At 40.2% G+C, this 12087-nt stretch overlaps 1 pseudogene across 1 annotated transcript; it reads left to right on the top strand.

Moving 5' to 3' along the window:
* Positions 1-3900: 3900 nt before the first annotated feature.
* On the top strand, positions 3901-4307 carry LOC309562284 (small nuclear ribonucleoprotein G-like; annotated as a pseudogene). The gene has a single exon. The product of its transcript is annotated as a small nuclear ribonucleoprotein G-like (transcript).
* The last annotated feature ends 7780 nt before the right edge of the window (positions 4308-12087 follow it).

Raw genomic sequence — 12087 nt, 5'->3', positions numbered from 1 at the left:
GTAAACGTCGGCCGGGTAAAGGTCGGGCTGGTACGGAGCTCGGGGAGAACACGACCTCAGCCGTCCATATCCAGACCACACCCTGCCTGTCCCTTTTTGACCTTGCCAGCATTTGAAGTTGCAGTAATGGGATTTGCCCTTAATTGGAAATTGGAAGTAGGCTGTCTGTCCAGCACTTATGGTAAAGACAGGCCCCTTTTGGAATTGCCTTGTTATGGTTTTTAAACGTGCTCACAGTACAACTGTGAATAGCACTGGTTTAAAGGATGTTCTGTTGGACATTAAATAAAGCTGTGGCCTTGCCCCTTTCCAACTCAATGGTTGCATTTGTGTTTTTTTTATATGCAGCATGGGAGGGTGGTGTTATTATTATGTTAATAGTTTGGTTTGCGTGGGCCTATGCGCCTCAGCAGTCATGTAATTCGTTTTGTTACAAAATTCGTTTTCAGATGAAATTCGGCATATTCGTTCGTTCGGGAGTATCCAAATGAACAAAAGACTCCTTTGACGACTGTGTACAAAAACGAATCGTCAGAAAGAATGAAAATCCTAAAAAACGAAAATACAAAAATCCGAAAGAACGTAAAATGATTCAACCTATGAGTTACATTCAGATAATTTCATTTTTGGTATTTTCTTTCTTTCTGACTTTTTTCTATTGCTGAATATAAAGAAATAATTGGTGAATGCATTCGTATTTCTTTCAGATATATTCAGAATGATTTGATTTATGGATTGGCAGTGTTAGTGTGTTATCTCTGGCCAGTGAGCTTGTCCTTTATTCCCTTGTGTGTTTTTCTGTGTCAGACCGCATTCCATCCAAAGTACAGACAGGGTGTGGTGAGCCAGTGGCACTGTTTTGTTGGATTTGTGCATAAACGTATAAAACTAAAATATCCAAACTCATGAAGGTTATGAATGATTGTGAATACTGAAAGAGTGTATCAATGTGCCTTAATGAAATATTACATTTCATGATACCAGAGAAAATTCATTTTAGCTAGTGCCCACTTTCCAATGGAATGTGGTCCCTTGCAATTACATATTAAACAAGTCTCACTCATCCTGGACACTTAACAGTTAGGCTCCGCATACAGATTACAGACACATTGATAAGTGTTTACATATTAAACACATTTCATTCATTCATGCTGGACACTTAACTTTTGCATATGGATTACAGACAACACCTGAACACATTGACAATTACTTACATATTAACACATCAGACAGCTGAACAGAGACGGAACGGCTTTTCCACAAACGCAATTTCAGACACACTACACCCCACATTTACAGCACTGTGTTAGGGAAAACAAAAGCCTTTCATGTATTGTCTTAAGTAGATATATTCTATTGTTAAACTGACCCATGGATTGTACACTAGTTTGAACTGTTTTTTCCCTCTCAAATTTCCCATAAATATGTGAGCCGAAATGGAATAAATCAGATGTATCTGCATTAAGCTTAAGTGCTATGTCTTTGCATCTCCTGGCCAGCAGAAGGAAAATTCACTACACTGGGGAGTTAGAACTGAAGGGTCTTAGGTCCGGGACCTAAATGCAAAATCATCTTGCAATTGCCTCCTGACGTAAATGAGCTAACAAATACAAACACCAGTGTCTGAATGAATGAAGGGTCCGAGCCTGAAGTAACGAATCCTGTACCTAAACGAATGGAACGTAACGAATACGAATGCATCCAAAGTTACGAATTATCTGAAGTTACGAAATCCGCATCTAAACGAATGGAATGGAACGAATACGAATGCACCTAAATTTACGAATGCCGATCATAATAAATGATCCGATAAACGAAAAAAAGAAACTAATGAAACGAAAACAAAACAAATTTTTTGGTAGTGCACATGTCTAGTACTGAGAGTCACATTAACAGGGTCAGTGACTCTTTCTAAACAGACCGACTCTGCCAGTGATTCAACTTTGTACTGAGCCAAACAGCACTGAATGACCTAAAGTGATACTAAAACCTTGTTTTTTTTTTTTTAATAACAATCATGTTATACTTACCTGCTCTGTGCAATGGTTTTGCACAGAGCATCCTGGATCTTCTTGGGTCCCACGTCTGCATTCCTGGTTCCTCCCTCTTGCCGGGTGCCCCCACAGCATGCTGTGGGGACACCAAGCAGGCGCGCTCCCGTCCTCTGTCCATTCCTACATGGAGCCTCGGTTTTGCCCCCCACCCCCACTGTCTCCTGATTAGCTCACTGGCTGTGACTGACAGCAGTGTGAGCCAATGGCTCTCACTGCTGCCAAAAGACAATCAGAAGTGTAAGTCCCCAGGGAGGCAACGTTCTTGTGAACATTGCTGGATCAAGAGAGGGCTCAGGTAAGTATTAGGAGGGTCAGTGGGGCTCCTACACATAGAAGGATTTTTACCTTTATGCGTATAATGCATGAAGGTCAAAAACCTTGTGCCTTTACATTTTAAGTATTTATACTTTATACTTTAAGTATTTATACTCTAAATCACTTATCTTACTGTTTCTTATATCGTTTTTTTATCATCTTTTCTGTAAACATTTTTTTCACAATTCTTCTTTTTTTTAAAACAATATTAAAAATCCTTAAGCTGAATCTTTGATTGCTTTAACTAGAACTGTGCTTCTGTGAAAAATTACCATATTGTAAACTCTGTTATATTCCTGTCTAGGTGCGGCATTGAGTGATACAGACATTTTTGAAGGTCAGACTGACAGGAGAAGATGCTTTGAATGGTGTTAGTTTATATTAAAACACGTGATGGCAGCTACCCCCCCATGTGCATTTGAGTGTACAGGGTTAAAGGAGTTGCAAAGTCAGAAGGTTTTTTTATCCTAATGCATTCTATGGATTAATATAAAAAGCCTTTTGTATGCAGCAGCCCCCTAAGCCCCCCCCCTCCCTAATACTTACCTGAGCCCCATTTCTGTCCAGTAATGTCCACAAGTCCCTCGGCCGTCCGGGACTCTCCCTCCTGATTGGCTGAGACCACGGCGTCATTCGCTCCATGTCTGTCTATCAAAGTCAGTTAGCAAATTAGGAGAGAGGGGGGGAGGCCGAACCACAGCTCTGTGTCTGAATTGACACATTGACCTGCAACTCGGCTCAGGTGCCACGATAGCAAACTGCTGTGGGGGCACTCAATAGGAGGGAGGGGCTAGGAAAAGTGAAAAGGGACCTGAGAAGAAGAGGATCTGGGCTGCTCTTTGCAAAAGCAACTGCACAGCAGAGGTAAGTATATCATGTTTGTTATTTTTTATTTTTTTTAAAAGGAGACTTTACTATCACTTTAACTGCTCAGTTCACCTGCCCTAGTGACAATTCCTCTCAGTCTGCTGATGCTTTAGTTGTTCTCCTGCAAGCTGGAGAATCTCTGCACAGGGTGAGACTGAGTGTATTATCATCACGCCATCCCTTTACATTTAATCAATATAAAAAGACTTGAAAACTGACACAAGAAGGGCAGAATGCCTTTGGCTGCAGCATCTGAGTAGTTCTAAGAAGATGAACACAGAGATTTCTCCACTGAGAGTCCACAAGAGATGTCAAAAACAATTAGCGCGCCAAGAAAAATAAAACGCGCTTTGGTTTAAAGAACATTTGTTTGTGATTCATCCATGCGGCATAAAGCAGCAGGTTTGTCTTAAAACAACCCAATTTGAAGCATTTTTTTTAACCACTTGACTTCCAGAAAATTTACCCCCCTTCATGACCAGGCCATTTTTTGCGATACGGCACTGCGTTATTTTAACTGACAATTACGTGGTCGTGCAAAACTTTACCCAAATAAAATGTGTGCCATTTTTTTCCCACAAATAGAGCTTTCGTTTGGTGGTGTTTGATCATCATTGCTTTTTTTATTTTTTGCGCTATAAACAAAAAAAGACTGGCAGTGTGCTGAGAACGTTGTGTGATCGGAGCGGATCGAAGGAACGGCTTCACCATGAGCAAAGCGTACCCCCCTGAGTTAAAGAAGTTAATGGACAAAAAATTATCTTTAAAGTTAAACGGAGGGAGACATGTTCAGGGAATACTTTGAGGATTTGACCCATTCATGAATCTTGTGGTAGATGAATGCACAGAAGTGTCACCAAGTGGGCATCAAAATATTGGCATGGTGGTCGTACGAGGGAACAGCATAATCATGTTGGAAGCTTTGGAACGAGTATAGTATTAGGATATAATGAGCCTAACCTCCCCATGATCTCAACCCTCAATTAGTCATACTACTGATTTCATACCCATTACCATTTGTTGTGCTGTTCATTTTTTCTTTCTTTTATATTAAAATGTTTTTCATTTACAAAAAAAGACTGACAATTTTGAAAAAAAATATATATATATTTTTTTCCACTTTCTGCTTTAAAACATATAAAATAAAAAAATGTGAAAAATTTATGTGAATTTAGGCCAATATGTATTCTGCTATATGTTTTTGAAAAAAAAAAAAAAAATCCCAATAAGCGTATATTGATTAGTTTACGCAAAAGTTATAGAGTCTACAAACTATGGGATATATTTATGGAAGTTTTATTTATTTATTTATTTTTTATACTAGTAATGATGGCGGTCAGCGACTTATAGCAGGACTGTGATATTGCAACTATACTAACTGACACTTTTGACACTTTGGGGGAACCAGTGACACTAAGGGCTCTTTCACACGGGTGGTCCGATCAGATCCGCCTGTCAGTTTTTTTGGCGGATCTGATCGGATGCCCCATTCAGCCCTATGGAGCAGCGGATGTCAGCGGTGACATGTCCGCTGACACCCGCTGCCATCCGCATCCGATCCTGTCCGTGAAAACCGGACGGATGGAAACCCTATTTTCCATCCGTCCTGGGGATCGGATCGGATGGGATCGGATGAGAGCGGACAGGCGGTCCACTCTCATCCGATTCCCCATAGAGAGCAGCGGGGGCTGTGACACCTCCCTCTCCGCACTGCAAGCGGAGACGGAGCTGTCATCCGCCGGCTCAGCGGGGATCGCGGATCGATCCCCGCTGAGCAGCACGGATCCGCCTACGGAGGCGGACCGTGTGAAAGAGCCCTAATACAGTAAGCAGTGCTAAAAATATGCACTGTCACTCTACTAATGGCACTGGCTGGGAAGAAGTTAAACATCTAGGGCGATCAAAAGGTTAACTGTGTGCCATGCAGTGTTTTTGTGTACACAGTGTGCTGCTTTAAATAGAGGAAGATATTGATTCTAGTCTCTGCTTTGCAGAGACACAGAATCATTCCTCCCCCCCTGTCAGAACTGAGATATGCCTTGTTTACATGGGCATATCTCAGTTCTTTGTGTTTTACTAACGATCAGCGGGTGCCGGAGGACATCGAGTCTCTGTGAAACGCCGATCAGCTTCTGCTGTGAATGATCACAGCAGAAGTGGACGTGGACGCGGCCTGCTAGCAGAAATGCAAAATCATGTATATATATATGATTCTGCCCACAGCTGCCATCCTGTAGCAGTAAAAGTGCTATAGGGTGGTCAGCAAGTGGTTAAATGGTGCGGGAAAATAAGTTGTTTATTGCCAGCCCAACTACAGGTACAGCTTTACTTAAAGTGTTTGTTACCCCAAAACTTCATATTGCTGATATGTGCCATGTACTTGTATGAGAAAGTATGCTGTTCTATTTATATTTCTTCCTTTGTGTGAAATTACTGGTGTTCCTGCCAGTTCCTCTGCTTTCTTATTAAAAACTGACCACACTAATCAGGTGAACACACCGTGGTCAGTTCTCTAGCTATGCTGGGAACTCAGTGTGCTCTCCTCCCTATGATCAGATTTGTCCTGACACTCTCCCACTGCATAGCCATTCACTGGCAAGCTCAGTGTGCTGTTGCTTCTCCTCCCCCCAGCTCTTATGCAGCTGAGAACAGAGGGAATGTGATAATCTAAAAATTGGGGAAATAAGGTATTTATATATATCTTTTTATATCTAAGCACAAATGTTTTGTCATTCATTTCTATTTTAAATTGAATACAATTGTGACACAAATCATATTGTAATTGAATGTCATTTAAAATCTAAATGACCTTTCCTTTTTAATCTGAAGCCCCTGTAATTTTCTGAAAATGCAATGCAATATGGCTACCTGGAGCTGTTCTATACACAGAATGTATACTGACCACACCCCAGAAACATCACTTCCTGCTTGTGTGATTGGCTCATTGATTTTCCCAGAAGTCTGCCTAAAATACAAGTCAGATTTCTGGCATCCCCTGCAACAAAAATGTCATTTTTGGTGAGATACTCCCAATAGTAACACGTCTAAAGGGTTCCTCATTAGTGCTCTGAAGCTGCTACAGCTGATTGATAATTATGAAACCACTCCCATTAGACCCAGTCAGCACAGAGGAACAAACAATGATTTCTTCAGATTAACAAACGGTAGGAATATGCAACACAATTTGTTATAATCCCTGCAATGCACAAAGATCACCCAGAAGGGAATGTTTTTTCTCAACAAAAGTGGAGTTACGCTTTAAGTTTAACAACAGAATCTAAATAGAGAGATTACCTTGATTAAAGGGTAACTCTACTTTTGTGGGGGAAAAAAATTAGCAAACAAAAAAAATAATATAGCGTATACAAGTCATATTGTAATTGAATGTTATTAAAAATTACTTTTCCTTTTCAATCTGCAGCCGCTGTATTTTTCTGAAAATGCAATGCAATATGGCTACCTGGAGCTGTTCTGTACATAGAATGTGTATTGAACACACCCCAGAAATATAATTTCCTGCTTGTGTGATTGGCTCAATGTCATTTTTGGAGAGATACTCCCAATAGGAACACATCTAAAGGGATGCAGGCCCAGGAGATTTCATCATTAGAGCTCTGCAGCTGCACAGCTGCTTGATAATTATGAAACCACTCCCATTAGACCCATTAAGCATGGGCACAGAGCAACAAACAGTGATTTCTTTAGAATAACAAAAGGTAGGAATCTGCAACAAAGTTTGTTATAATCCTTGCAATGTACATAGATCACCCAGAGGGGAATGTTTTTTCTCCGCAAAGTGGAGTTTCACTTTAAGGCTCTCACTATCTTATCCATTCATTCCAGGTGTCAGCTTTACAAAACACGTCCATGCTTAATTTATGTAAACGATATTACCAAAAGTATTGGGACACCTGCCCTTACATGTACATGAACTTTAATGGCATCCTAGTCTTAGTCCGTACGGTTCAATATTGAGTTGATCCACCCTTTGCAGCTATAACAGCTTCAACTCTTCTGTTGGCTGTCCACAAGGCGTTGAGTTGAGTGTTGAGTTATTTTAAGAGGACAGCAAATGTACACTGTTATACAAGCTGTACACTCACTACTTTACATTGTAGCAAAGTGTCATTTCTTCAGTGTTGTCACATGAAAAGATATAATAAAATATTTACAAAAATGTGAGGGGTGTACTCACTTTTGTGAGATACTGTATATGATTTTTTGATTTCACATTTATGAACCTTCATTCTTTGATTTTGCACTGATGAATTATTTTGGTTGATTCTTGGATATTGATGAGGCTTTTACATGGTCTATGTATTTATGCACATATTTATTAATGCAATAGTTATAGCATAGCACTGCAGCACTTTATCTCACATATATAAGCAGGAAACGCAGCAATTCGCTATTCTAAATTCACACTGCGACCTAAAAGTTGCGCCATTTTGCTGCAATTTTTGCTGGACTTGAAGCAATGTCTGTGTAATCTTGAAGGCTTCGGACCTCAAAACGCATCAAAGTCAGACCAAAGTAGTGCAAGGACTACTTTGAAGTCGTTGCAACTTGAAGTCGCACTGATATCAACGGCACTCATTCAAAAATTATGGAGTACGACTTTGCAGTCCCAAGTTGCAGGACAAGTCGCACAAGTGTGAAAGGGACCTTAATGCTGCGGCATCCTAGCAGTGGGCAATCAGGTATCTGAGACTGACACCACCACACACACCAAAGCTTTTTCATTTTCATTTTCATTTAGTTTGTTTTTCATTATTTTTGTGCGAGTGACATCATACCTCCAATTTTTTTGAGAAGGGAATGCGGAACACCTTTAGCAAAAATATGTAGGCACGGGGCACACCCCCTGCCACACCCCCTTCAAGGAGAATTATACAAAAAATGATTAGCTAAACCCACCCAAGTGTTTTTTTTTTTCCACTATTTTTCTTACCACTATTACTCCTTTATATCGGTTTTTGAAATTTACAAATGCAGCAATTTAGAAATTGGATGAAAGGTTTAGCACTGGGAAACACTTTTTGATAGATAAATAGTGCATTTTATGTACAACTATACAGATCAGAATTTTTGAATCCTATCACTTAGTACCCAGTGTTAGTGGCCATCATCCCGATAGACAGATACAAAGAGGGTACCCCCAATGGTTTGGGACTTTAAATGCCACTAAAACACTGAAAGAATTATACAATAAGGTATATAAAATTAAATTTTTATTATACATAGAGAACAATAACTAATTGTACATGATTATATATACCCAACAACCAGCTGGATATACACAGAATTAAAATTGCATGCAAGGACAGACCAGTATCCGTACAGAAGACTCCTAGGTACCATTGGTGGAGAGAACCGGACCGGACCCTACGCGTTTCGAGTATGAAACCCTTCTTCAGGGTTCAACCAAAGTTCAGTACACTAATTATACCTATATAAATAAATCTGCATTTAGTATTATGCAAGTAGAGACATATTCAGAGAAAGTTCCATTTCTATATAGAGTATCATCATCATTTAGTAAAGGTACCTACAGAAGGAAGTCCTCATACAGAGATAGCTGGGCTGTCAATTAAAACGGTATTAACCGAAAGAGGAGTGCCAAGTCTCCCATGTGCATAGTTCACTGGTAAAGAGAAGAAAGTAGAAAATGGCTGGTAAGCGGCAAGACCGTGGGCGCCACAATGATCCACAGTTAGTCCGGGAAAATCCTTGGTGGGCATATGGGCCGGTATAGAATACCTAAAATGAATCGGTTTAGAAAAAAATATATATATAGTTGTATTCAGTAACCGGGTATCTGAAAAACCAAGTGAAAAGGGAAGGAATAGTGAGAGTGTATATATCATACCTGCTAATAATTAGTATTTCTCATGGCTAGAGGTCAGCAAAGTATAATGGAAGTATCAGTCCATAACGTGGAGTATTCCTGAAGGTGGAAGTCTAATATGTAAGAAAGAGAAGGGGAGGGGGGGTGGGGACGGAAAGGTTTTTTTTTAACCGTTCATCATAAAATGTATATCAACTATATGGAAAGATGTGCCATGATAGACCAAAGGGTGTGCACACCACGTGCATAGGAGAATCAAGAAAAGTCGTGCATCGTGAGTTGGTGAAAGTTCGAAAGGGAGGTGTGAATAGGTTTCACTAACCCCCTTTACCCGGTTACTGAATGCAACTATATATATTTTTTTTTCTAAACCGATTCATTTTAGGTATTCTGTACCGGCCCATAAGCACACCAAGGATTTTCCCGGAATAACTGTGGTTATCTGATGCAGACATATATTTGCAAGGATGTACAGTAAGCAAATTTTAGCTGCACTTAAAAAAAAAAAAAAAAAAAAAAAAGAGCTAGTTAATTATACTGCTATTATATAATTAGTTATACTTAGAGATATCATCAACAGCTCATCATTTTAAAACAAAGTTTTCTGATTAGACCACTGTTCTAGAACATGAAATATAGATAGAGATACTGTTCAAAGCGTTGCCAAGTTTGCCTGTGTGGTCAGAGAGTACCGAGCCAGTGACCCCATCCTCTGCTTGTTAACTGTAAGGGAGGAGAGGTGCCGTGAAGGGGACGCTTGCTTTTCCTTTTAATGTTACATATATAAAACACATAATTATAAAGCAGACAGTCAGTGTGCCATTTCTACGATGTGAATTATAGAAAATGTCACTTCAAGGACACAAGGAGACCGACTATATCATCGACTGTCATCTTGCCACAATGCCACAATGGCGGGTGATTATATTTTAAGAAAAAATAAATTATGGTCTCCGTGACTTAAAGAAGGTGTTTCTGTGATTTAATCAAAATAAATAAAATATGGGTAATATATTCATATATCACCTCTTTTAGAAGCTTGCCTATAAATCATAGAGTATTCATTGAAGCGCTTGACAGGCAAATCATTGCGAGGCGTTAGCGTTGTCTAGCTGTGTCAAGAGTATGACTAAGTCAAACATTAGTTTTGACAGATGCCAAAGAGAAAAGAACGACAATGAAAGTATGTTTCTCCTATGGTGTATGAGGCTATTGTTCTTTATACTAGTACAGGATTTTATTATCATGGAGGTACAATAAAGAATATTATTTACCTTCAGCCCTCAAGAACTGATACATTCAGACCTGGCAGTATCAGAGGAATCTACACTATATTACCAAAAGTATTGGGACGCCTGCCTTTACACACGCATGAACTTTAATGGCATCCCAGTCTTAGTCCGTAGGGTTCGATATTGAGTTGGCCCACCCTTTGCAGCTATAACAGCTTCAACTCTTCTGAGAAGGCTGTCCACAAGGTTTAGGAGTGTGTCTATGGAAATGTTTGATAAGGCGGTGTCAGAGGGATCCACTCTATATTACCAAAAGTATTGGGACACCTGCCTTTACACGCGCATGAACTTTAATGGCATCCCAGTGTTAGTCCGTAGGGTTCGATATTGAGTTGGCCCACCCTTTGCAGCTATAACAGCTTCAATTCTTCCGGGAAAGCTGTCTACAAGGTTTAGGAGTGCGTCTATGGAAATGTTTGACCATTCTTTCAGTAGCTCATTTCTGAGGTCAGACACTGATGTTGGATAAGAAGGCCTGGCTCGCAGTCTCCGCACTAATTCATCCCAAAGGTGTTTGCTCGGGTTGAGGTCAGGCCAGTCAAGTTCCTCCACCCCAAACTCACTCATCCATGTCTTTATGGACCTTGCTTTGTGCACTGGTGTGCAGTCATGTTGGAACAGGAAGGGGCCATCCCCAAACTGTTTCCACAAAGTTGGGAGCATAAAATTGGCCAAAATGTCTTGGTATGCTCATGCCTTGTTCACTGGAACAAAGGGGCCAAGCCCAACCCCTGAAAAACAACCCGACACCATAACCCCCTCCCCCACTTCCACTAAATGATTTGGACCAATGCACAAAGCGAGGTCTATAAAGACATGGATGAGCAAGTTTGGGGTGAAGGAATTTGACGGTTTTCAACCCTATAGAACACCTTTGGGATGAGTTAGAGCAGAGACTGTGAGCCATGCCTTCTTGTCCACATCAGTGCCTGATCTCACAAATGTGCTTCTGGAAGAACGGTCAAACATTCCCATAGACACACTCCTAAACTTTGTGGACGGCCTTCCCAGAAGAGTTTTAGCTGTTATAGCTGCAAAAGAGTCATCCCCAAACTGTTCCTATAAAGTTGGGAGCATGAAGTTGTCCGAAATGTCTTGGTATGCTGACACCTTAGGGGTTCCCTTTACTGGAACTAAGGGGCCAAGTCCAACCCCTGAAAAACAACCCCACACCATATTCACTTTGAAGCTCTTATAGCTGCAAAGGGGGGGGGGGGGGAACTCAATATTAAGCCCTACAAACTAAGACTGGGATGCCATTAAAGTTCATGTACATGTAAAGGCAGGCATCCTGATACTTTTGGTAATATAGTGTATGTGTACTGGCTAGCACTGGACAACATTACCAATTGTTTATTTTCAGGCTTTTAAATAAGTGAATCTGGTTTTATGGGCTTATTCAATAAGGCAAAGAACAATGTTTGAAGTATACAGTGGTGTGTCTGTAAAAATTCTCATTTATCAAATTCATGATATAATTAGTAGAAGTCACATTCAAGTTCTGTAAATTTGAAGACATTTCATAGCTTATCCAAGCCATTTTTTCAGCTTTATCGTGTCAGAACAATGTCCCACCATTTATATCCAGACTGGGAATGCTGACACTTTAAGGCAATTACTATTGGAAGGCAGATGTTCGTTTTTATGGGATAAAAATAAAGGATAACTATGCGCTTGTGCACCACAAAATACACCAACAAAAGTTCACCTA

The sequence above is a fragment of the Pelophylax lessonae genome (genome assembly GCF_965119305.1).
Source record: "Pelophylax lessonae genome assembly, chromosome: 8".
NCBI lineage: Eukaryota > Metazoa > Chordata > Amphibia > Anura > Ranidae > Pelophylax > Pelophylax lessonae.
This window is presented reverse-complemented; position numbering and strand designations above follow the sequence as displayed.